We start from the raw sequence: 27,929 nt of genomic DNA, 5'->3' as shown, positions 1-27,929 counted from the left end.
GGGGGATTTTTACTTTAAATTTTAGATTAACTTTAATTAATTATAGCCACAAGAAACATGTCTCCTATTTAAATATATAAAAGAAAACAGTATCTAAGATCTTAGAGGTATTAGGAACCATTACCCCCTTCCCAAATATTCCCTCAGTTTAGCCTCCTCGAGGTTAGAAGTGATATCTTGATTTTACGATTCCCCAGAGGGCTTTGCGAGTCCTCTCAGGAAATTAGGGGGTCAGTGATAGGTCTCTTTAGGACTTAATGGGTCCTCGCTCTCTCTCTCTCTCTCTCTCTCTCTCTCTCTCTCTCTCTTGCAAAGAACTGTATATAGCCATGCCTCTCTTTGGTTAATCTATTTTCCAAAACAAATACCACTCTCTCTCTCTCTCTCTCTCTCTCTCTCTCTCTCTCTCTCTCTCTCTCTCTCTCTCTCTCTCCCACCACTCCCTTTCATTGAACTAAACGCGTCTAATCGCCCAGTTCAAACCACCTGCGTGCCAGATAAACCAACATGGCGGAAAGCCAGCCACAAATGGAATGGAAAAGCATCCTATCTATTTCTCTTTGTATATCTATGGAATTGTTTTGTTTACACTTCCAGTCCTGTGATGTCATTCGATACCTCCTGGCGTTATGTTCCCTGATGCCCCATTGGGGCTGTCGTGTTTACAGAGAATATGCTGTTTTGGGGCTTTTACGGACGTCTGAGAGAGAGAGAGAGAGAGAGAGAGATGAATTATCAGGTAGTTTAGCATAAGCTCTGTCTGAATAAAAAGAGAGAGAGAGGGAGAGAGAGAGAGAGAGATATGAATTATCAGGTAGTTTAGCATAGGCTCTGTTTGAATAAAAAGGAGAGAGAGAGAGAGAGAGAGAGAGAGAGAGAGAGAGAGAGAGAGAGAGAGAGAGAGAGAGAGGTGAATTGTTATCAGGTAGTTTAGCATAAGCTCTGTCTAAATAAAAAGGAAAGAGAGAGAGAGAGAGAGAGAGAGAGAGAGAGAGAGAGAGAGAGAGAGAGAGAGAGAGAGAGAGGGATTAATTATTATCAAGTTTAACTAAGGCTATCTCTAAATACAAACGAGAGAGAGAGAGAGAGAGAGAGAGAGAGAGAGAGAGAGAGAGAGAGAGTGATCGATGCCCTAATGAATCAGGTATAAGTGGCGGCCGCTACTAAATCTAATTAATATCTAATTACCTTCGCTAATCAGATGCCTCTGGCGTTAATGGCTGTTAAAATCTCGCCCTGCTGTTAACTGCATCCGCTTAGTTAAATATAGATGGTATTTTAACATAATAATAATAATAATAATAATAATAATAATAATAATAATAATAATAATAATAATAATAATATATGTACACTCTTAGACTACTATATTATAATTTTAATTACATGCATTTATGGACATACATACATAAATACATACATACATGCATACATACATACATTACATCACATAACACAAGCTTATTCCACACAGCAATTAATTCAACATCTACATTTACTCCACAACTCAAACTTATCCACCACAGCAAATCATATCCTATTTCTCAACACAAATTGCAAATACAATTACTTTCCCGAAGTATCAAAACCCAATTCCCACTGGAGCCTGAAACTAGGAATCACTTCACGCTCCAAAAACTACTGACAGTTCCTGATCCCTTTCACATTTCGGGAATGACCTTTTCGGGTCTAATTGAGGGTGAAGTTTGAAAGGCACCTTTCGTTTTGAAATGGATATGAATATTTTCCGGTTATTGACGGGTGAGAGACGCGGAACAATGCTTTATATTCGTGTCTGTGAGCTGGTTGCTGCTGGGGAAAGAGAGAGAGAGAGAGAGAGAGAGAGAGAGAGAGAGAGAGAGAGAGAGAGAGAGAGAGAGAGAGAGAGAGATTTTTGCTAAAATTATCACTTCTCATCTAAACTCTCTCTCGGAATCTAAACATCTAAAACTCTCTCAGAATCTAAACATCTAAAACACTCTTGGAATCTAAACATCTAAAACACTCTTGGAATCTATACATCTAAAACTCTCTTGGAATCTAAACATCTAAAACTCTCTTGGAATCTAAACATCTAGAACTCGCTTGGAATCTAAACATCTAAAACTCTCTTGAAATCTATACATCTCAAACTCGCTTAGATCCTAAACATCTAAACCTCTCTTTCAATCTAAACATCTCAAACTCGCTTGGAATCTAAACATCTAACACCCTCTTGGAATGTAAACATCTACAGTAAAACTCTGCTGGAATCTAAACATCTCAAACTCGCTTGGAATCTAAACATCTAAAACTCTCTTGGAACCTAAACATCTAAAACTCTTGGAATCTAAACATCTCAAACTCGCTTGGAATCTAAACATCTAAACCTCTCTTGGAATCTAAACATCTCAAACTGTCTTAGAATCTAAACATCTAAGCCTCTCTTGGAATCTAAACATCTCAAACTCTCTTGGAATCTAAACATCTCAAACTCTCTTGGAATCTAAACACGTAAAACTCTGCTGGAATCTAAACATCTAAAATTCTGGGAATCTAAACATCTGAGCTTATCTCGACGCGATGTCGCTTTGGCCTAACGCTTAGAATATGTTTAGACTCAACTCTTTCCCACTTTATGACCAGTTCTGTTCCCAAAGAGTTGAACTTCAGGCATAAAGTTCAAGAGAACTTACCGAGATAACAGAATTCATCCTATTTCCCAAATTCCTTTTTAAACTTTTCGAGTTAAAATTTCTTCTTCTTCTTTTTATTAAATCTACAGATTATTCTAACTGGGAAAGTTTGAACGTTTGGAGAGATATGGTTTCATGGAAGATTTTAAATAGATAGAAAGAACGAACCTATTTTAAAGGAATTCTAAATGGATTTCAGATAGATCGTGAACAGATATAAAGAATGAACCTATTTTAAGGGAATTCTAAATAGATTTTAGATAGACCTTGAACAGACATAAAGAATGGATCAATGTCTACGATACATGAAGAAATAAATGAATGATGAATAAACTAATTAATTATATAATGAGGAAACATATGAAATATATAAAATAAGTAGATAAATAAATAGAAAAGTAGTTTTTAATAAAGTAATTACCTTATAAGTCAGTTTAACCAAACCGAGACATGAAAATATATCACAATGGAAATAAGATTAATTCAACAAACATCATCACTTACATTGAAATCCAAAAAGTCATTAAATTCACTAAGAACCAAAAAGATTCATCCTAATTAACAACAGGATTCAAATGGGAACTTTACAGCCAGCGAGAACAACTGACCCTAATTACATCATAATTACTGGTTAAGGTCGATCCAAATCACCACTTAGTCCCTAATGAAGATTAATGAGGTTTAAATACGGATATTATTCAGCCCTAAAATGGGAAATTGCAGTGTCAGCAAAATTTTCGAAATTGAGATATGCCACCTATTGGGATCCTGAAAGACATATACACAAGTGACTGCAGTTTCAGAATGATTCTTCAATGCTTTATTTAGGGGGTACCATTTGCAGTATCTACCATTTTTCTCATTTTTGTATTTTTGCAGACACTGCAGTCTTCCATTTTAGGGTTCACATTCATTTGCCACCTATAAAAGTAGGTCGTGACTTTGCTAATTTAATCTCGATATTGGAACAATACCCGCAGTTTGAAAGTAAAATTTACTTCTTATAAAAATACCAAACTTCCTTTTATGGGTGCTTGTAAATCGAATATCTACAACCTTGTGACTGTAATGAAGGTTGTAGGCTAACTGGCCTTATGCCAGCACGGGCTCTCGCCCCTGGAGAAGCATGTAATCCTCTTGAAGGATTTATTAAAAAACTATTTTCATGTATAAGGGACAGGTAAACTCCATGAGTCTAACTTTCAATTTCTCAAACCCCTTAGAACAGCTTGGATGAGAATCTCTATAGCCATCAAAGCCAGGTAACCCGATTCTCACTCCGGAGACGAGAACTGAGACCAAAAGAGAAAGATGAGAAGCTGAGGAACAGCTATCAAACAAACAGCAAACATGACGCCATGCAAGGGAGAAACCGTGTAGCATCTCGTTCGGTTCACATGACGCAACAATCAGGAAATTCTACGCGCGTATTAATGCTCTTCAAGGTTCTGAGGGGAAATATATAGGGCACAGCTCGATGGCAACACTTCGGGAACACGTTCTATCGCTTTGGAATTCCAGGAATAAAGTCTTCATAGTTTTAGTTCAGAAGGAAGACCTTACCGACGGAATCGAACACAGTGAACAGGGCTGCAGCCAACACCGATTTTTTTTCAGCGGATGAAAATCTTCGTATTTCTTTGAGAATTTTACTATTTTGCGATGATATTCTAAATCACTTTCCCTTCATAAATATTCTATGATTAAATTTGAATTATTAATAAGTATTTTAGCAACTTTCAATTCATTAATTATATTAATATCTTACAGAATTATCACGACAAGCGATCACCTCGGAAAAATTATTAGCAGGTGGATCTAGGCGTATTGTATCTTGAGCATATTAATCTTCCATTTCGGAATTTAATATCGCGTGGCCATTTCTAAAGACTGCCACGAGAGAGAGAGAGAGAGAGAGAGAGAGAGAGAGAGAGAGAAGACCTATTTCTATACCAGAGAAGTGAAAGATTTGAGGAGACATGTCAAAAAAGTCTGATTATCGAGAAACAATACTTTCGTCCGCCCGTAAGGGAAAGGACATGAGCCGAGGAATGCAGGCTTAATCACAGGGAACTCGCAATTCTTTCGTTTACGTTTTGAGAATTGCGAAATTTATTGTTTTTGATTGGAAATTAATATGAAATGAGCATAAGAAATCACTCATTATTAATCAGAGAACACGAAATTACAAGTATACACATTTAAAATCAGAAATACGTACAGATATACGTACATAAACACCTCCATATACAAAAAATTGTAAGTAGATTCTTTTGCTTACGTTTTGAGAATTTGCAAAATTTATTATTTTTGAGTGAATATTAATATAAAATGAGCATAAGAAATAATTCACTATTAATCAGAGAACACAAAATTACAAGTATATACATTCATATGCATATATACACACATACACACACATACATGACATTTTATACAGAATAGGCCTAAAACGTGTCTTAAAATTAATCAGATATAAAGACGTGTAAATTCATAAATACACACACAGGCATCTCGCATGATACAAAGTTAATACACGACCAGTCCACGAATGCTTTCAAATTCTCACCGTGCAAATAAAATTCCTCGCAATTCTCGGGAACGCCTGATCGGAATTCCCGGCCTGAAAGAGAAGCGATTTGCGAAAATCCTCCGGAAGAAGAAGAAGAAGAAGAAGAAGAAGAAGAAGAAGAAGAAGAAGAAGAAGAAGAAGAAGTAGGTGGAGGAGGAGGTGGGATTACGGTTAAGCGAACGTGACGAGAAATCCACAAAGGAGATTTAATGAGAGAGAGAGAGAGAGAGAGAGAGAGAGAGAGAGAGAGAGAGAGAGAGAGAGACAGAGAGAGAGAGAGACAGAGAGAGAGAGAGACAGAGAGAATGCAGACTTCATCTCGAGAGGAATCTTTTACGCCTCGGTGAGTTCCCGAATCCTTGGACAGCTCGGGAAGAAGATTGTAAGTAAGTGGAGCATTTACGAGGCTAAATGAGAGAGAGAGAGAGAGAGAGAGAGAGAGAGAGAGAGAGAGAGAGAGAGAGAGAGAGAGATTCCTAAATCCGCTAGAACTGTCATGTGATACTAGTCTCAGTAATTGAATAGAATCGTTTGTAGGCCTAAATATAATAAAAGCTGAGAGAGAGAGAGAGAGAGAGAGAGAGAGAGAGAGAGAGAGAGAGAGAGAGAGAGAGAGAGAGAGAGAATTCCTAAATCCACTAGAACTGTAATGTGATACTAGCCTCAGTAACTGTATACGATCATTATTAATATATCAATACCTTCGAGCGTCGGCCATTCCGATGATGCAATATGGAAACGGGGCCACTCGGGAATTTATTGAACTCTGTTATGAACAGGCTTCAAAAAACATCTAAAACATTATATTTATCATTTTTTTATATATTAGAAAGTCATTAATAAAGTCTATTTTTGATTTGATGAAAGGTTATTAAGATTTTTAGCCTCTAATACTTTGATTTTCGGTCAATTAAAAACCAAAGTCTCAAGAATTATTGAAGTGGTTTAATTTCCAGACAATTATCAACCAATATATAATGTGGGAATTATATTTAAACCAATGAAAATATTTCAGTTCATCCTTATCCTTCTCTATGCCATATTTATTAAGGATTATCGTTCAATCCTAAATCAGTCTGATCACTGAAATATAAATTTTATCCTAACCCATCCTAAATAAATGGAAATTGTCTTATCCTAACTAAGACGAAATGCAATGCCAATTTTATTATAATCCTGATCCTACACAAATATACAATTACGTTTATCCTGATTATCCTAACAATTCAGGATATAATAGGAATTTCTTCATTATTTCAAAGCTTATCTTAAATCATTTGATGAAATCATTATCCTAATCCTAAGTGAGTCCACAAGATCAATCCTTATCCTTCTAGAAATCACACTGAATTCAGTACATATTTAAAAATTAACCTTTTTTCAATCCATCTGAAACATTTAGTTGAATTTATCATCCTAATCCTAAGTGAGCTCGTGAGAATAATCCTTATCCTAAGGTAACTTTATCCTTCTGGAAATGAAAGTGGATTCAGTATATATTTGAAAATTATCCTTTTCTTACCAGTCTGAAATACTTTAGATGAATTTATCATCCTAATCCTAAGTGATTTCATGAAATAATTGCTGAAATCATTATCCTAATCCTAAGAGAGTCCACGAGATCAATCCTTATCCTAAGCTAAGTTTATCCTCCTAGAGATCACAGAGATTTCATTTCATCCCAATCCTAAGTGATTTCATGAAACAATTGATGAAATCATTATCCTAATCCTAGGTGAGTCCACGAGATCAATCCTTATCCTAAGCTAAGTTTATCCTCTTAGAAATCCCACTGAATTCATTCTATATCTATGAAATATTTCCTTTTTTTATCCAGCAATTGCAGGAAGCTATAAAAAACGATTTCCCAGCCCAGATGAATCTCACATTGCCAAGATAATGCCCCACGAACTGAGCAATCTGTCGTTGCTAGAGCAATGCAGCTATTGCAGACGCCTCTCTCTCTCTCTCTCTCTCTCTCTCTCTCTCTCTCTCTCTCTCTCTCTCTCTCTCTCTCTCTCTCTCGTGTTACAAGAAGAGCGTTGCTTTGTATTGAAATGTCGGTGACTGCAACATTGCAAAAGATTTCTCGAGCAATTCACGACAGTAAATTGTTGTGGATGCATATTGAAATGTCCTGTGCAACTGCAGATTGAATTTGGGAGAAGGACTTTGGATGCCGTGCTGTCCTGGTCGTAGGAGTGAATAAATAAATAAATAGATAGATAAATGAATAAATAAGTAAATAGATAAACAAAGAAATATATATTATATATATTTCTATATATGCTAAATCATGCATAAACCCAACCTCACAAACAGTACGTCTAACCCACAATACACACAAACACTGCACCGTTCACCTCTATATCTTTCCAGCACCTATTATCTTCCATTCTCTCTACATGACCAAATCATACTCAATAGTTCTGGTCCCACAAAAAATTAAATGGATAAAGAAATATGTATATATATATATATATATATATATATATATATATATATATATATATATATATATATATATATATCTTTATTTATTTAGTTTATTGTGGCATAAGTACTCTTGAAAATGGCTTGGTCATGAAGGGAGAATGGAAGAGTATAAGGTGGTGAAGGCTGAGACAACAGCTTCATCTCTTAAAAGAATTCGTTTCAGTTACCAAATAAAATTTGAGAGGTGTGGTTAAGTTCAGCTGAACCCTATTAGTCCTGTGTGGAACGACGTACCTGGTAGTTAGCTGACTACTGAGAAGTAACAGGAATTGCGAAATTCATGACCTAAAATCCTATTAGTAAAAAGTCGTAAGTTTGAATTAAGTTCATTCTTAATGTGTTTGTATGTATGTTTGCACGTATTACGCACGCATATGCGCGCGTATTACGCGCGCACGCGCGCCTACATCAAAGAGAAGGGCGTATGAGCGACAGGGAAGCATTTCAAACATTTAGAAATGAAAATATTCAAAGGAAACTCGAAGTTAGAAAAAAAAAAAGTAGAAAAACTCTACGGACATGAAACGCCCATAATGGAAATCCGGGAACTGGTGCGTAGCAAACTCGGCGATAGAAATGGAAATAAAACGACCTTTCCCCGGGAGATATTAGAGAGATTAAACGGAGGGAACGACACGAAACAAATTGAGAAGAGATTGATACGTTTTGGAAAGAGGAGCGGAGAGCGTTGCCATATTTTCTCTGTTTCGATTCGTTCGTGAGTTTTTCGGATCGGTGTTTCCTATTGGTTGATGTGGAGGTCGAATGCTTTCTGTGAAATGGTTGTTTGATAGATGCAAAGCTGTTTTAACTACTGGTTAATAAAATTCTCTGGTATTTAATGCTCTACATTGAAAAATAATTTTGGTTGTGGGTTGTGAATCCCTTGGGATGGTATGGTAAATATATATATATATATATATATATATATATATATATATATATATATATATATATATATATATATATATATATATATATATAACTACATATAAGAAGAGAAAGGCTCCATATGTTCATCAAAACAGTTCTGGCTTTTAATCAGCAAATCTCTCTCTCTCTCTCTCTCTCTCTCTCTCTCTCTCTCTCTCCCAAAGGCAGCTTCTACTGCATATAAACCGAATCCCTTTAACTGAAAAAGAAAAAATCTGATCCACGATTAAACTATAAATCAGTCTCTCTCTCTCTCTCTCTCTCTCTCTCTCTCTCTCTCAGAGAAGCTTCCGCTGCAATAAACCAAATCCCTTTAACTGGAAAGGAAAAGAATCACCATTCTCATTATCTCAAAAACTGACCAAGGGAATTAAATCCATGGCTTTCATTTGGGCTATCTGTTGTGGGGGGGATTATATAATCCCTTATAAATCATCTGGGGTCTCCTAAGAATCCCATAAATCCCAGATAAATCTCCCAGAGATGATAAAGAATTGGCTAGGACTCTTCAAAGAGGTGGTATCTATCTGGGAAAGATGATATGCTCATTAACATAATGGGTTTTTTATTCCTGGGACTCGCCATCATAAATGATCATTATGACGGCGGGTTTAGGGTCAAAATAACGCTTTCTAACTTCGTTTTAAGGGTCTCATTAGGACCCACTACCCTTTCACCGAAGTTATGTACAGTTTTTCCATCTCAATAACTTTATCTCTTCCCTTACTTATAACTTTTGCAATAGCATCAACTCGAAAGTAATTCAGGGATTAACTTAGAATATGCTATAATTTTTGAAAGAGTTTGAAAATGTATTTCTCACAAGACAAACAAACGGGAACTCTTTTATTAATACCTTCAATTGATAGATAAATCACTAATTCTATACATTTTATATATAGATATACACATACCTACACACAACATTTTATGTTGATTCTTTGAAAAATGTTAAAACATTTTCTCCTCACTGGAGAAATAAAGGAAATATTTATATCCATGACTTCAATAATGAATGTATAAATAAGCCTTACATACAGATACACTTCCATACACACTAACATACACCAACACACAAACATACACTTGGAAATCAAGCAAACACTTCATGGGTTTTCAAATCTCTGCAAAGTAAAAGCAAGCGTTCTGCATTTCTCCATCGTGTCACGGAGAATCCCAAAATGCTTTTAGTGTTTGATGCATTCTCGGTTTAATGCTCTGTAAAACGGTTCAGCTTCAGCCATGTTCTCATGGGGAAGGAGAGAGAGAGAGAGAGAGAGAGAGAGAGAGAGAGAGAGAGAGAGAGAGAGAGAGAGAGAGAGAGAGAGAGAAAGGGGTTTCCAAAATGGTTGAAGAATTTTTAGCTGTCAATACTTTCCAATATGCATATCTGTTCAGTGATTTTATGAATATCTTTTTCTTATTCAGTCTATCTCTCTCTCTCTCTCTCTCTCTCTCTCTCTCTCTCTCTCTCTCTCTCTCTCTCTCTCCTTGTCCTTCAATCCAGTATCATAAGGAAAGAAGAGGTGAATTTATTCGAAATTTTAGTGTATTTGTAAACTAAATTGAAACCTGAATTTCATACAATTTTATGATAAAAAATTATTTTTAAAACTAAATTTAATACTAGCTTCATTTTTACTTAATTTAGTTAAAGTTAAATAATTTAAATCTCAAGAATTATAAAAAAATATATATGAACCAATAATCTAACGATTATAAAAAACTGTTTTTAAATTCACTCACAAAATTTTTATATGTAGAATAAAATGAATTAATAAAATATCTTCAAAACTACAGAGATGAAACGGTTTTCTTAACAGATACAAAACAAAAGAGAGATGTTTAAAACATTTGGTGAAATTGATGTTATTAATAAATCTTATGTCTTTTTATAAAATTTAAATTGTTTTAAAAAGACTGAAGACAAAATTATAAGAAAAATTAATTTTTTATGCTTTATAAATATTATAACAAAAAATAAAGAAAAAAAATAATTTAATTATCTTTCCAATAAAGATAAATATTGTTTAAGGAATAAAATTGGACCTTAACTCTTATTAAAACAGTTCAAGACAAGAAAAATGAGAGAGAGAGAGAGAGAGAGAGAGAGAGAGAGAGAGAGAGAGAGAGAGAGAGAGAGAGAGAGAGCAAATATACCTGAATAAGACCTCTGTTTGGTTATTTAATTAATTTAGTCGTTTCATAAATCATCTCTCTCTCTCTCTCTCTCTCTCTCTCTCTCTCTTGAAAATCCTGAGAGAAAATTGCTATCAAAGGTTCCATTTCACGTCTCGAGCTTTGATCTGGCATCTGAAAGACGAGAGAGAGAGAGAGAGAGAGAGAGAGAGAGAGAGAGAGAGAGAGAGAGAGAGAGAGAGAGAGAGCCTTTCTCCGGATTGGATGAAGATGACATCCCGAGAAAGATTAAAGTATTATAAATCATTATAATACTTTAAAATTTTAATTCTCATAAATACAATTTTCATATGTAAATAAAATCATCTTTTTTAATATTATTTTCTAAATTTAATTATCCACATTACCCTTGCTTCCCATTATCATTACCCCTCCCCCTCCCCCTCCCATCCCATCCACCCTTTCGAAAAATTCATTAAAAAAAATATTAATAAGAATATTGAAAAACTTATGAATATTTTATTTCCCCCTCCTAGTGACGTCAGCCTATTTAATGGTCGAATAAACATTACTTGGCAACTCTGTCCAAGGTCGAGATGCCATATAGATGCCAACTGAAGTGTGGCCATATTTGCTCGTGGAAAATCTCTTTTAAGAGCGATTCATTTATTGGGTGGTTTCTTGGGGACTCTGACTCTCTCTCTCTCTCTCTCTCTCTCTCTCTCTCTCTCTCTCTCTCTCTCTCTCTTAGACACACGCACACACACACACAAGAGACAACGTCTGTTCAATCTCATTCCCATAGTTAAATCTTTATTCTCTCTCTCTCTCTCTCTCTCTCTCTCTCTCTCTCTCTCTCTCTCTCTCTCTCTCTCTCTCTCTCTCTCATTTTAAAACTTTACTCTAAGACTGTATTTACATATTCTAAATCTCTCTCTCTCTCTCAGAGAGAGAGAGAGAGAGAGAGAGAGAGAGAGAGAGAGAGAGAGAGAGAAAGTTAACACGTCAAAAACCTATAAGGTGGGAGTACCGGAACCTGAAGAAGTATTCAAACAACAAAGTATCCTGAGGCATATGATTAGGAAAAGAGAGAGAGAGAGAGAGAGAGAGAGAGAGAGAGAGAGAGAGAGAGAAACATCATTTAATCCAACTCCCCAGCACTGTCCATCATAACTGAGCTTTCTAAAGGGTTTATCACAAGAACGGAATAATTACTCGATTATACTGTATCAGCAGTTCATTTGGCAGCAGAGAGAGAGAGAGAGAGAGAGAGAGAGAGAGAGAGAGAGAGAGAGAGAGAGAGAGAGAGAGAGAGTCATTAGCAAGGCTTAATTGGCATTTTGTAGGTTATCGGGAAATATTGTTCATTTAACGAGACGAAGAAAGTCATTTAGCTTCGGGGCTCATCTCGTTATTAGGTCTGGAATGCAAATTGGATTTAGTCTCTCGTCGTCATAATTTGTCTTTTATGGTTCATTAGAAAAATTATTGGCGTTTTTGTTTTTTTTGACATCTAATTAAATTTTTTGCTAAACCTTTATGATTTTTTAAAAACTGAGTATGAATATGTTTAGGAAAACATTACTGAGGGTTTCATTTTTTAAATCTACTGAAATTTTTTGCTAAACCTTTGTGATTTTTAAAAAATTGTTTTCACAGTATGAATGATATGTTTATGAAAAAAATTATTGGCAGTTTCGTTTTTCAAATCTACTGAAATTTTTTGCTAAACCTTTATGATTTTTGAAAATTGTTTCCAGTGGATGAATATAATATCTATTAAGAAATTACTGACTGTTTTCGTTTTTCAAAAACCTAATAAAATTTTTGGTTTACCGTTACGATTTTTGAAAAATTTCAGAATATTGATAATATATTTATGAAATATTATGATGTACATATTTTTTATATTGTTTCCCTTTGCTAAAATTTCTATTGATGTTCACAATCACAAGTATTGTTGATGAATTTTGGATAATTTAATATCTTTGCCATTTTTAAAACTCGTTTGTCATTTGGTTTGAAACAATTCGAATTTTTAATCCATGACTAAGAAAAAGAATAATTAATATTAGGAATTTTGACCTTTGTAATGCGTCTGCAGGCATTCAAAGATTTTGCCTTTGTTATGTCGAAAATCACATGATTCATAATTTCTCAGACACTCTGAAATTCTTTTAAAAAGATAGAAAATGAAAACCCTTTTAAAAGGGAATAAAAGTCCACCCTTCCCTTTACAAGAGCCCCTTCTGACGGACCAAAGGAGTGCCCATAAGAGGTCCATCCAAAAGAAATTAAGGAATCTTTAAAAAAAAATAAAAATAAAAAGGTGGCGGTAGGTTCAAACAAGCACAGGCCTTGGAAAAACAACCCTTGTTCCTCTCTCGATAAGGCTGATAATTGAAAGCGAGACTCGATTCCTGATACTTGCAGATGGTTAAAAAAAAATAATAAAAAGAATCAGGGAGTTTTTGCAGAAAAACACTAATGGATAAGAATTTCTTTACAGAGTCAGGAAATATGCAAAAATGGCCATTAAGGGATTGGAAAAGACAGGCTATTTTCCTCTGCTCTCGCAACTCGGAACTGAAAACAAGATCTTGATGCTAGCAAATGATAATGTCTATTTTCCACCTTCAAGCACTCACACACAAGAAAAAATCTTCTTCCCACTCTCTAGAGGGGAAGAGGGAACGGACTTTTGTGGACGATAGTACCACACGTAAGCTAAATACTGTATCTAAAATTACTTAAGTGTGACCAAGTACTTACCTTTTTAAACAATTTTTTGAAGATGAGATGAATTCTATAAGTTCCGGAGTCTTGAATAACTTGGAATCTTCTCAATTCCTGTAAGAATAGATAAGCGTCAATTATAGTTATTTGGAATCACTGAAATTACAAAGTTCAAATTGATAAGCAAACGTAAACAAGGCCTATGGAGTCTTAGATATTTTTTAATACAATTAAAGGAAAAAAAGTTATTATTTTACAATAGTGCTGATTGTACGTATACATTAGATATGAATTTAATATTTTATTTTATTGTTGTTCAGACATAATAGAAAAAATTATATTTAGCCTGATAATTATATCTAGAAATATATATAAATTTGTCCCACATCAGGATCGAACCCAGGTCTTTCAATTGAAAGACAAGATCGCTGCCAACCATAGCCACACGAGTCGTAAAAGAAGTTGGAACCTACAGTAAGTACCACCGTACCTAAGGCTTTAGACCTGGGTTCGATCCTGACGTGAGCCAGAAATTTATTTCTGTTCCACACGTGATTGTGTGTTGATTATTTCTATATATATATATTATATATATATATATATATATATATATATCTCACTAATGATTAATTACCTCATCGAGGCCCTGACAGACAGCTTAAAGGAGGTCTGGACAGACAGACACAAAGAGGTATTAACAGACACAGACACAAGTGGTCTGAGACACGCACATTTAAGGGACGGATCTAAAGAAAAACTTTAACCCCTTTCGTTCCTTTTACTGCACCTCCTTTCATATTCCCTTTCCTCCACCTTACTCTCCTCACATTCTCCTAACAATTGGTGCAACTGCTTTTGAGGTTTTCTTCCAGAAAGGGAATATGAAAGGAGGTGCAGTAAAAGGAACGAAAGGGGTTACAGTTAGGGTCCATGGAACCTTAAGTAATGCTTACAGTGCACCGCGTTTCGTAATGTAGGTTAAAATATAGGTATTATATTGCCTTTGTTATTTGTGATGAGTGATGCTATATATATTTTCAGTGGTGCCCAGATTGTAGTTAGGTAATTGTACAGGGTTATAAAAAAATAATTTAGTTATTTATTCAGTGAGAGAGAGAGAGAGAGAGAGAGAGAGAGAGAGAGAGAGAGAGAGAGAGAGAGAGAGAGAGAGAGAGAGAGAGAGAGAGAATTTTTATATAGTATATTTATATTCTCTCGTAAAATGGGTTCCTCTAATATTTTTACAGTAGAAAAATATTATGGGAGAGACCCCTCTATTGAGAGAGAGAGAGAGAGAGAGAGAGAGAGAGAGAGAGAGAGAGAGAGAGAGAGAGAGAGAGAGAGAGAGAGAGAGAAAAAAAATTTAAAAGCATATCTTAACCATATGACTGCCTAACTTCAAATTAACTCAACACCACAGTGATTCTATTGTAGAACCCCACACGAGACCCCCACCCCCAAAAAAACCCACAGCAAAACGAACCCAATCCCACCCATTCCCAACCCACAAAACCCCCAAACCGCCCCCACCCCCGCAAAACAAAGACGAATGGCCAAATCAGCATCTCTTCCCAAGATGGCGGCGATGAAGACAAAAACCAGACGGTTCAATTAGTTCCTGATTCTCGGGCGAGACACTTCATCACGTCGAGAGATCAGCGGGAGAGGACATTTGTCTTCGTGAGGTTCGCAATGAGAGACTCAAGTCTCTCTCTCTCTCTCTCTCTCTCTCTCTCTCTCTCTCTCTCTCTCTCTCTCTCTCTCTCTCTCTCAGCTTCTAGTTAAAGTGAATTGTTCAATTGCTCGTTCTCTAAGCCTCTAGCTACTTACCTTCTCTCTCTCTCTCTCTCTCTCTCGGGGAGAGAGAGAGAGAGAGAGAGAGAGAGTGTATCACACGGGAAAATAAGTAAGGATTCTAAGTCAAACTAATTGAGAAATTATTCGTGGAGATTCGATGTAACGCATTAGGCCTACGTTCGGTTTAATTAGTCATCCAAACTCCTACTAGTAGCCAGAGATTGATAATGTTAACTATTTTAGCCAATTTAAATAGTAAAGTAGCTAGTATCTACTTCTACACGCTCTCTCTCTCTCTCTCTCTGATGAGAGGAAAGGGTGTATGGATTCGGGGCTAGGCTAAGAATTTATTTCCCCGTATGGGGTTAGGGCAGTCAGTTCACCTCATGCGGTGCACTGTAGGCATTACTTAATGTCCTCTACAGCGTGCCTTCCATAGGCCCCTAGCTGTAACCCCTTTCGTTCCTTTTACTGTACCTCCGTTCATAGTCTAGTTTTCCTAAACCTCTAACAAATGATTTATAGTCCAACCTCTGAGATTTCCCTGTTACACTTTTCAAGCCACCTACTGTCAATTTCCGCTTCAGTGCTGAATGACCTCAGAGGTCCCAGTGCTTGGCTTTTATTCTAAATTCAATTTAATTCAACAGCCTTTAAGAAAAAGTATCAACCAAGTTCAAAATGCAACTAAATTAACCACCAAAAACTTCTACCAATCTAAATATACTACTAGTTACCTGGTTGTTAATTTCATTCCAAAGTATTTAGATCAGTTCATTTAAATTTACTGGGGGTTTATCCTGGCTCCATTCTGAAAAACCTTACCTAAATGATATAGACCTATTCTCCAATATAACCTGCCAGTATAGGAGTTCTACAACCTGCCATAACTACGGGTTTTGTTCTTTCAGATTTATCCAGATATCCTTGTAGACCAATAGGTGAACCATGGAATGGTTATGAATACTAGAATGACTGACTACCAATTTATGATTCTCACTTCTATCATACTCAAAAAGTTTAACCTTTTTTGTATAATTTTTACACTAATCTTCAGTTAACCTCAAACTGTCATTAACATCTGTTCCTATACCCAAGGTCTGGGTAAAGACTACATTGGATATCTTGCTTTAGTTTTATCTTACATCTTCGGCTTATAAAGATCTTAAAGTACACCAATGTTTGCTTTAAGTTCTATTTCCTATACTCAAGGGCAGAGTGAAGATATTAGACAATAGATAACAGTAGATAACTATTTTAAGTTACATCTTACACCTCTGTCGTAAATTCTTACACCTTTGTCGTAAATAATACTAATGTTCATTGAGAAGTTATTTTTACAAACTACAGTAAGTGTATAAGATACTTTCTAATATAGTAATTTAAGTCTTTCCAGCCATCTGCTCAAATACCAATCCACTGGGTAGTCATATACAAGTTCGGCATTGCAATAACTTGCAATTTATCTATTAGTTGAACCAGGTTAAAACTATAGAACTTTAGATCACCTTCAACGAGGATTTGATTTCTTTCAACAAGATTCAGGACAACTCACAATCTGGTAACCAAGAAAAACTAAAGTATTACACCAAACTAAAGTTTATATAAGAAAAACTTGACATTACAGAACAAACCTTTAAAACAATTTCCAGTACCACCGAGAACACTTCAGGTTTAATTATGTTCAGAGTTCAATCGCGGACTAAATATCCACTTGGCAACAAGGTTAATTGATAGTTTACAAGTACCATGTCAATACTCAATTAACTGTAGGTCTGAAATTTCTATCAACGTACTTAAAAGTACGGCAACTTCTTGAGATTCTCTGGAGTAATCAAGCCACTGTCAATAGGAAATTCTATCGCGGTAGTCAGTTACGCTAATCAGCAGTTCCGTTTATTACAACTTCATTACGTAGTTTTCTAACTAGCAGCTCGAGGTAGAAAGCGGTCAAGAGTTCCTCTGGTACTTTTTTGAATAACCTGGAAAAACAGTATCCTGTAGCCAACATGCGTGGTATTTTTTAAATCTAAACCAAAATATTTAAGTTTAAACATCTTAGTACCTGTCAACTTTATTTGAAGTCTGCATTAGGTTCGTGTAAAACATGCCTGTTAAACTAGTCTAAAAGTAAATTCTTAAGATTAAATTTAAGTCAAACTTACTTAATGTTATACAGAACATTTTATCACTTCCTACTAGGCTTAGACTAATCAAATACTTTTGCTATTAAATAGTTCTATACAGAAACTAGAAATATTTACCTTAAGTGTTTTTCCATTAAGACTTCAGCATCTATATATTCGATGATAAATACAAAACTTAAGTTTGTTCACATCAGTTACCCAGCCTCAGTTATCCATGGGTCTAGTGTAGACCTTACCATTCAACGCTCTTTCGAAACAGCTGTCATCAGACCTGCCGAGTTTAATGTAGATTAAAGAAACTATACCAATATACCAATAAATGAACTAGTGATTACTTCATAACGTGCCAAGTTCCCATGCTTAAGACTTATGTTCTTATATTCCTGATTCATTATAAACAATTAACCTTTAAATTCAAGTTTACAAAGCCAACATTACTTAAAATGCTTTAGTTATTAAACTGCAGAGTTAACTGAATAAAATTAACAATCTCATCTAACTGAAATCAAAGGTAAGTACTATAGCTTACCAAGTACCTTACGAACTAGTGATACCACTTAACAGAGATATCTCAAAACCCACCCCCTCCCCCCACCCTTGGATGGGCAGTAGACAAGTCTACCACACACCCAAGGGGACATCCAACTCCAGGGGCCACGCCCCTGGAGGGGGAGGATTGACCTGTATAAAAAAAAATACTAACCTTGATGAAAACTAAATCCACTAAGAACCAAGAATCACCAAGAATCCATCTCGAAAATCTTGATAAACTTCGTAAGCTTTCCAACTAACCAGATTATTAAAAGTAATCCACGGGCTTCCTGATTAACCATGGATAATCAAGCTCCAAGCATATTAGGAAGTCACTCCACTGTTCTCAATCGATGAACCTGGATACACCAAAACTTGGAAAAATGTTAGGGCATGAAATACATGGAAACTGACATTTTAGACCGTTTAAAAGTTCATTGTAAGAGACTGATAAGCCATGAGTAAATCATTGAAAACTAATATGGACCTGACTTGTGACTTTGTGACTTAAAAATTTAAGTATATTTCCATTAAACTTCATTGAATACTTACCTAAAAACTTCCTTACATTACACTTAAGCTAAACGTAACACCAGAACACTTCACTAAAACCTTCATATGAATAGGACAAACTTCAGGAAAATTCGTTCTCTACAGCTCAAAGTTCCGGTGCTTAACACTGTTAACGCCCAAAACACTAACAAATCACCGAAGTCTCAGTACATTCTAATACACTATCATTTTAGACTTAAAACAATTCCACGAATAGGGAAGATACATTTCACCAAAAGCACTTTAGTACAGCAAGAACCCAAACAATTAACACTGGATAATTTATACGAGTGTTGAAATAAGTTGAAACATAACCACAAGTACCTCATTAAAATTAAAGTAGTATATTCCTAACTGCAAATACAAACATACCTGCAATTAAAGTATCGCAGTATACTCTTAACTATAAATACAAACATTCCTAGGAACTAGAAATTTCGAGCAAATATGAGAAGTAATATATACCTAAAACTATTCCTAGCATCTATAAATTTCTAGCAAATATGAGAACAAAAAGTATTACATCCCCAGCAACTACTTAAGAGTAAACAAAATCCATAACCCTAACGTATTATTAAGACCAAAAAACTATCATTAAAACACTGTACACAGTGTCACACCACTTTAAGAAATATAAAAAAACTCACCATAAAGAGAATTTCTCAGCAACACAAATCAGTTGGTTCTTGTCACCTCGACCTCACTTTCCAAGTAACTGAACTCCTCTCGGACATTTTGGACAGAGGAAAACATTTGAGGAACCGAAAAACAGTCCAGATCGTGACTTTCCAAGGACGTCCAACACCAGGCGTTTCCAATGCTCAGCCAAGGAGGGTAGATACCACGGAATATTACTTTCCCAAAGTATTCTCGTTTTCTTTGAGTGTAAAATGGGCAGTTAAGCAGTCACTGTTATTATTATTATTATTATTATTATTATTATTATTATTATTATTATTATTATTATTATTATTATTATTATTATAGACCAAACCACAAGGACATTGACTTGTAAAGGGAGTTTTTGTATTTTATAATGCTTTGTAGGAAAGTAAATGAAATTTAATAAACAACGTTATCATTTATTAAAGATATTTATTTTTTTTTTTATTGTCTGTCCTAATTGTATGGGATTTATAGTCACTAATCCAAAAAATCCAATGTTAATCCCTTCTAGAATGCATCCAAGTACATATACTTTGACTTGGGGATTTTGTGAGTCTCTCTCTCTCTCTCTCTCTCTCTCTCTCTCTCTCTCTCTCTCTCTCTCTCTCTCTCTCTCTCTCCATAATAACCCAAATCCTTGTCCTAAGTAACAATGAGAACTGTTTAGGACAAAATTAACCTGAAAATTGGTATGGAAATTAAGGACGAAAATGCTAATTTTATTTTTATTCAAAACAGTTTTTACGATTTTTTATATATAGCAAAATACAGGTCAATTAACTTCACACCATTCAGTGAAAAAATAATTCAAATAAAAAAAAATGAGTGAATTTGTAGTCCATATTGTTTTTTGCATAATGAATTTATGAAACAGGTACAAAAAAAATTCCCTGACATTATTCTGAGAGAAAATCATTAAAGAAAGATTTTTCCCCTACACCATTCCATGAGAAAACGTTACAAAGATCTCTCACAAAAAAAGAGTAAATATCAATTAACCCCTTCATCAGAGAGCACGTTCTGCCCTCTGAAAACTGAAGACAATATATATTGTCTTCTGAAGAAAATGCCATTAAGGAAACCTTTAGAAAACAGTGTCTAATCTTTGCACAAAACAGGACAAGAATTCTTTCAGAGGGGAGATTTGATAAAAAAGGGGAAACCGTAAGGTGGAATGAGACATATCACGAGAAAAAGAAGGGGAGAAGTGATATGAAATACGTGATAAATGAGGTAGGGGAAGGGTAGAAAAGATGTGAAGAGGAGAGAGAGAGAGAGAGAGAGAGAGAGATAGACAGGTCTCAGGTTCTCCAGGTGTGATTGAAGTAAGAAAAAATATGTAGGTTTAACCAAATGAACAATAACTCTATAATAAAAAAATAAAATTAATGAAATTATGTGAAAAATAGCAATAAAATAAAGGAAAGGAGTTTATCAGATATCAAAAATATGTACGTCTGATCAGAAAGGCTATTTGGCCCAATCTTAATTATACTAATCTGAAAAACTAAAAAAAAAATATAAAATCCTGTAAAAAAATGGAAATTCCGAAACAGTATAAAAAATATACAGATTTAATCAGGTAGATTTTTCAAGTTTAAACAATATCGTATATCATTTTTATAGATTTAATTAAGTTATGCTGAAATAAAATCAAGAAAAGGTCCTAGGTTCAATCTCAATATGCCCTAGGCTATCCCAGGAATTTGTCTGAATGTCTGAACTTAGACTATCCAAGGAATCTGTCTAGACTTAGCCTATTCAAGGAATTTGACTGGACTTATCCATCCTAGGAACTCAAATCCCTCAACCTAACCTAGAGATGAAGAAATAAATGAAGTTTGGTTTCAATTCTATGAATAAATGGGGTTCTATGCTTGCATTTACCACTGAGACGTAGCCATGAAGCCAATATTTGAATCCAAATTATGTTAATTTGCCAATCAATGAATTACATTTGTGACTCCAGAATATCTTTTTTAAAGGTTTTGATTCACATTTCAAACATTCTTCGAAAAAGATTTCTAAGATAAGGAGAGAGAGAATATTATATTAAAACAATTTCTTGTTAGAATAAGAATAATTTGATGATTATGTTCGTCAAAGGTTCTTTGAATTCGTACACACAAGCATATATATGAGGGTGTTGCATGTGTGTGTGTGTATGTGTGTATATTTATACATATATAGATATATATATATATATATATATATATATATATATATATATATATATATATATATATATATATATATATATATATATATATATATATATATATATATATATATATTACTCTCAGAATTTTTTATAATTAATTGGGATTAAACCTCAATTTTGAACAACAAAAATTTCGTCTAAAAACTCTCAAAAGCTAAAGACCCCAATTTCTGTCTCCTTGTAGTAACATATATTTTTAGTCCTTAAAAGGACCAATTCTACTATAACCCAAACTCAATTTCCCAGTCCATTTCCTACTTCGTCAGAGAGTTTTTCAGCCCGAGTTCACACGTGAACATTGAATTATTCCGGGTCATAACATTATTGGAACGATCAAAGAGCGAGAGGTGTGGGAATCTCCCCTGTGGGAGTGACAGACTTTTAAAAATGGCTGAGAGACCAGAGGGAGAAACATAGGAAAGTGGTTGTCTTTTTTTTAGGTTTTCTGAGGAGATTGGTGGTCATTTTCTATGTATTTTCAAAGAAAATCGAAATATAAACAGAGGTTTTGAATGTGGCAAGCCCTAGGCAGTGTTTCCAATGCAATATCTAGCAAAACATTAGCTGGTATTGACACAAAAATACAGAAGTTCAAATGAATTTGAAATAAAACAAGAGTTTTGAATATGGCAAAACCATGGCAGTATTTCCAATGACATTTCTAGCAAAACATTATATGGTATTTAGCTTGACACATAAATAAATAATTAAAGTAATTTATTCACTAACTTTTTACGCCACTTACTTAAACAAATGCCCTTACTAAATAACTTAGTGGCACTTTTTTTATCTGGTAATACTGAAGGGAAAGGGAGCACATAATTAAAAGCACTTTACCAATACGTGACATTATACCTTTTGTTTATTTCTGATTTGTATTTGATATCATACGAGTATAAATGGCCTTTGAATACTTTGGCAAAGAGTTTTGGTATCATTATCCCACCAACTTTTGCTCTTCTCTCTCTCTCTCTCTCTCTCTCTCTCTCTCTCTCTCTCTCTCTCTCTCTCTCTCTCTCTCTCTCTCGCGTCTCAAACTCCCAATTTTCTTTTCTCTCTCTTGAAACCTCAAGAAAAAAAATTGTATTATTACTGTATTTATCGTCCTCGTGTCCTGAAGTTCACTTTTTCTTTGCGTCAAGAAACACTTCCTGAGTTTTACGGTCCTTGATTCTTCAAGATTTGTGTTGGCGTTCGCGCTGCTGAAAGGAGTTGAATTTTATTTGTCTGCGTGGTTCAGAGTGTGTAAAGTCTTCTCGAGGTGTAGCGTATTAGTTTGGTTTAAGTGTTTTTTTTGGTTTGTTTGAATTTGTTTTTGGTTTTGTTTTAGTTTTTACTTTATGGGTTTTAACGTTTTTGTGGTTTTTCAGTGGCTTAAACATTTGTGATTTATCTTAAACGTATTCGTGGTTTTTCAGTGTCTTAAGTTTTGTGGGTTTTTATATACTTTAACGTGGTTCAGTGCTTTTTTGTTTGTGGGTTTTTAATTTAATGTGGTTATTTGGAGTTTTTAATTTTTTAGTGGGTTAACTTATTTGTAGTTTAATTTTGTTTTAATGGTGTTTTTTTACCGTATTCGCGATTCCTTAGTGTTTTAATTTGATTGTTGTTTTGGCATTAACTTATTTGGGTTTTATAGTTTTTCTTTTAAAAAATGGAATTTTTCAGTGTTTTACTTTTGAATTCTCACAACCGGAGATTTTGATGTTCGATGTTGTAGATAACTTTTTGGTTATTTAATTATGCATTACATTGTGAATTGGTCTTAAGGTTAACTCAAGGTTGATTTGATAATGTAAGGTTGTGAATTGAGGCTCACATCGTTAGTGTCGTGAATTGTGGTTGTGAAGTGAATGAGGTTGTGATTTTGGGTTGTGAATCGACTTAATTACGCTGTGAATTGGGGCTGTGAATTGGGGCTGTGAATTGACTTAACATTGGGTTTTGGACTGTGGTTGTGAGTTGACTTAACATTGGGTGGATTGGGGTTGTGATATAACTTAACATGGGGGTGTGAATTGGGGTTGAATTAATGAGGGGTTGAGTTGGCCTAGTGGGGTTGTGAACTGGGGTTGTGAATTTAACCTGAGGTTGTGCATTGAAGTTAGTGAAGTTGTGCATTGAGGTTGTGAACTTATTGACGTAACGTGTGAACTGGAGCTATGCATTCACTTTGAGGTTGTGAATTAGTTTGACTATTGAGTTTGTGGTTAATGACTTGGAATTTTGAACTGGGGTTGTGAACTGACTGTCGGGGTTATGAGTTTGATATAACTATTTGTTCTTGGTTGTAATTATTCTGAAGCACTAATTAAAGATTGTTACAGGTTATAGGCGACGTATATTGTGAACTGGAGTTGTGTATTGGCCTAGTGTGAGGTTGTGAATTGGTGTTTAAACTCTTGGAGATTGATCAAATACTTTTGTTGGACGAAATGCTTACATTGAAGGAGCCATTGTACCACTCTGAAGGTAACTGAGTTTTCAAGCTTCATGTTGAGTTTTCAAGCTTCATGTTGAGTTTTCAAGCTTCATGTTGAGTTTTCAAGCTTCATGTTGAGTTTTCAAGCTTCATGTTGAGTTTTCAAGCTTCATGTTGAGTTTTCAAGCTTCATGTTGAGTTTTCAAGCTTCATGTTGAGTTTTCAAGCTTCATGTTGAGTTTTCAAGCTTCATGTTGAGTTTTCAAGCTTCATGTTGAGTTTGTGATTTTCTAATTACCCGTTTTCTTTCAGGGATTACTAAGATATTCTGGGGATCGAAGAACTGAATTACTCAAACTATAGTTCGATAGTACTACAGACACTATACTAGAAGCAACGACTGTAGCTTAGTATAGAAAAACCAGACATCAATTGGCATCAAGCACTTAGACACCTGTCCAAGTCTGTTACCTGTGACATCCTACAGTAGATCTGGTAAGGTATAAGTTTTTTAAAGTCTTTTGGCTTTAAGGCTGTCAAACAAATGCAAGCTAATCCTCCCCCTTCAGGGGCGGTGCCCCTGATGTGGGGAGGATGTCCTCTTATGGAGTACGGTAGACTTGAGGTCTACCGTACTCAAAGGAGGGGCTTGCACTGCAGATAGGGAAAATCCAAACTCATTTAAGTTGTCAGGAGTTGTCAGGAGTTGTCAGGAGTTGTCAGGAGTTGTCAGGAGTTGTCAGGAGTTGTCAGGAGTTGTCAGGAGTTGTCAGGAGTTGTCAGGAGTTGTCAGGAGTTGTCATTCAAACTTATAGGTTTGTCATTTTTTGAATGCTTGTGGTATTCTAATGTAATTTTTTCAATAACTTTTAATGCAATGGTAAGTTAATGTCAATTACCCTCAAGTTTTTAGTCTGTGTATATTTAAGAAATCTTAGTGGCTGATATGACTGATTTTATAAATTCTTACAAATCTTATGAAGTTAGGGTAAATCTAGTTTTAGGACTAACTAGATGTTTAGGCTTTAATACTCATTTTTGGTTTGTACGTTACGTACAATCCATAGCAAGGTTTCCTGGTTCCGTAAATACTTTGAGTAACTACCAGTTACATGGTTAAGTAGATAGTGCTTGTTTTGGGTGAAACTAGTTGTATCACTCTTAAGGCCCAAATCTTTCCAGGAACTTCAAATATCCTCAGTTCTGGTGGTTGAGGGTGGTCCTGAAACTTTGCTATTGGTGTTTTGGTTAAATTCAGTGCAATTAAGCTTAACTGATTAGTTCACAGTACTAATCAGGCAATGGTATTTGTTTTTGCTGAAACATGGTAGAATGGGTAATGGTTGATTTTCATTGGTATGGACTTTTGTCCAGAAAGCTCGTACAGGCATTGCCATTGGTAAGTTTTTAGGATTGATGCTTTAAATACTTTAAAATCCATGTTTTATCACTAAATTTCTATTTTATCACTTCTAGTTTTGTAATCAGAGCTGAGTAAGTCCATTGAATGGTTAATAGTATAAGAATCAAATTTAATAAGTTACATATGAATGGCTTAAATCATGTTACATATGAATGGCTTAAATCATGCTGCTTTGGTCCAGAGTAGGTGTATTTGAACTTCTCAACACAGAATAAATTTTAAAGTTTAATTTATATTTAGATATATAGTTAATCCCTTAAATAATTTTCTAGGTAAGCTGTGAGGCCTGAAGTCAGGAATGCCTATAAAACTGTTTTGAAGTATCTTGGCTTAACTACTATCTCCTGGACGATTACTAGTCGAAACAAAACTCCATTAACACAGGGTATGCTGCCCCTAGTACGCCTGCTTTAACCTGGGGTATGCTGCCCCTAGTATGTCACGAGTAAGTTACATAAAGCTACTGAACCCCTTTTGAGACGAGAAGGTACCTCGCTGGAGGAAGTTTCGCTCCTGACGTAGGGAGGTAATTAGTCAACGTCTAGAAGTCTGCCTAAAGATTGCAACTGCTACCTAGTCACTAGAATGCTCCTCTTTGTAAACTCCTGAACTGAATGGGGCCAGTATTACTTACAAGCTCCTATATTTGTCTTGAGAAATGAATTGCTGTGATAGCTGATCTGTTCCCTCGAGTTTGGGACCTTCAAGATAACTCAATCCTATGTAAGTTGTGGTTTTCCACTAAATTTCCTAAGGTTCTAAGAGTTTGTAAACTCCTAGTTTGTAACAAATTTGATGCAGGGTAATAAGTGGACTAGTTGAATAAAGCTGTTACCTGATTTTTATTTTTAATATGCCACTGTGGAATTTTGTAGATAAAAAAAATTTCAATATTGGAGGTGTCCCCAGTGAGAGGTCTTTTAAGTTGGGAATAATAGATATATACCTCGATGTATTTAATTACTGAGGTTTTGGATATAAAATATGAAGGATCACTAAATAGGTCATGGCTGTCCTGGTGGTGGAACACTTACACCCCACCCCCTTTTCATTATGAAAGTACCATAAAAACTTTAAATTTTATTATAAAGTATATTCAATAGAACAAGTTCCGATTTTGCTAAACTGGTTTAGTGAAATAAAATACTTCACAAACATTTTAAAGAATGAGTATGGTGTATTTAAGGACTTTGAGGTAAGAAGTACTAAGTACTTTGCAAATTGAGCAAGTCAGGCCTACACTAGTCAATAAGGTGTATGAAAATACTTCACAAACATTTTAAAGAATGAGTATGGTGTACTTAAGGACTTTGAGGTAACAAGTACTAAGTACTTTGCAAATTGAGCAAGTCAGGCCTACACTAGTCAATAAGGTGTATGAAGTTTGGTATTTTTTTTTATTAGTAAGTACTTTGCAAATAGAGCAAGTCAGGCCTACACTGGTCAATAAGGTGTATGAAGTTTGTTATTTTTATTATAAGTTTATAGAAAATGGTCACAGAATTTGGAAGAAAAACCTTAGACCATTTTAGTGTAGTTCTTAAGCTTTTATATATAGGGACCTGGTAAGCGTTCACAGGTATAATTAAGCTATTGAACTGTTACTCAGTAATGCTGTATACTTCAAAGAAATGCTTATGAGCGAATAGAATTCTGATTGGTTTTAGATTACTAATTTGTTTTCCTATTTTAGTGTACTGAATTGGTGAAAAATTTTGGTTCTATAAAATAGTCCAGCATTTTCAACTCTTTAAACTACGATGTGTAATTAGGAAACCTGAGATTAAATTTGACACTAGTTTTGTAAATTACATGATTAATTAAGTTACTTGATACTTAGCTCAATGTTGAGGTAATCAATTAAAGGAATCTGCTTAAGTGCCTCCAAATTACGAAACAGTCGTTTTAATATACCATAACGAGGATTCAGACAAATTTCACACTTAACACCTGTCTACTTAAGGTCCAGATTCCCTTCGACGAATTCTTCCTACCTACAAAACCTAGCTACCTAAATCCACCTTTGTCCAACCTCACACAAGGTCGAGAATCCTTTACAAGTCCTCAAAGAGAAAGTAGGCGCGGAATCCTTATAGTCCCCTTAGGTCATAACCGTGAAATTCAGCCCCATTATCATACATCAGTCACCGTATTCGAAACCGAAGTTGATGTTGCCATAATCTGGTCTCTGTTTACGCGAAATTGACATCAGCAGTCTGCTGCTCTTCAGCCCTGGGATAGTTCGAGCTTAATTGGGTTTGAGAGAGAGACACTGACTGACTGACTTTGTTGAATGCCATTCTTCGTCATAAGACTGTAGAAGAAATTGAGAGAGCGCGAGAGAGAGAGCGAGAGAGAGAGAGAAAGTGAGTTACAAGCAGAATAAGCCACGTAGATAAATTATGGCTCCATTAACATTTTATAAATTCTTTCAGAACTTATTTTTCTTCAGAGCTTTTGATAAGAGTATACTAAATGAATAATTAGCAGCTTATTCAACACAAAGAAACGTAATCTGTGCCAAAGGGAATATAAAAGAATTATTCACTTTGATACGACAAAGGGAATTTGTAATCAATGAATACATCCGGTTTATTTAACTGAATTATATTCAGCCTT

At 35.0% G+C, this 27,929-nt stretch overlaps 3 long non-coding RNA genes across 4 annotated transcripts in view; 1 reads left to right on the top strand and 2 right to left on the bottom strand.

The window, feature by feature from the left end:
• LOC136855976 (uncharacterized) overlaps window positions 1-13,665 on the bottom strand; it is a 33,677-nt gene extending 20,012 nt beyond the window's left edge. Inside the window, exon 1 of the long non-coding RNA XR_010858193.1 lies at window positions 13,588-13,665. This is a non-coding gene — a long non-coding RNA (uncharacterized lncRNA). The remainder of the gene's footprint in view (window positions 1-13,587) is intronic.
• A 3,002-nt stretch (window positions 13,666-16,667) lies between these two features.
• LOC136855975 (uncharacterized) lies at window positions 16,668-19,308 on the bottom strand. 2 transcript variants are annotated; one of them, XR_010858192.1, is made up of 4 exons: window positions 19,226-19,308; window positions 18,199-18,385; window positions 17,613-17,766; window positions 16,668-17,330 (listed from the first exon to the last, which is right to left on the bottom strand). It is a non-coding gene; the product is annotated as an uncharacterized lncRNA (long non-coding RNA). The 2 variants fall into 2 exon arrangements; XR_010858191.1 differs by having other exon boundaries at window positions 18,199-18,400; window positions 19,226-19,243.
• Window positions 19,309-22,773: 3,465 nt separating this feature from the next.
• LOC136856178 (uncharacterized) lies at window positions 22,774-27,201 on the top strand. The gene is made up of 4 exons (XR_010858260.1): window positions 22,774-23,937; window positions 24,200-24,387; window positions 25,588-26,505; window positions 26,626-27,201. It is a non-coding gene; the product is annotated as an uncharacterized lncRNA (long non-coding RNA).
• Window positions 27,202-27,929: the final 728 nt, after the last annotated feature.

This window comes from Macrobrachium rosenbergii, chromosome 34, assembly GCF_040412425.1.
Source record: "Macrobrachium rosenbergii isolate ZJJX-2024 chromosome 34, ASM4041242v1, whole genome shotgun sequence".
NCBI lineage: Eukaryota > Metazoa > Arthropoda > Malacostraca > Decapoda > Palaemonidae > Macrobrachium > Macrobrachium rosenbergii.
This window is presented reverse-complemented; position numbering and strand designations above follow the sequence as displayed.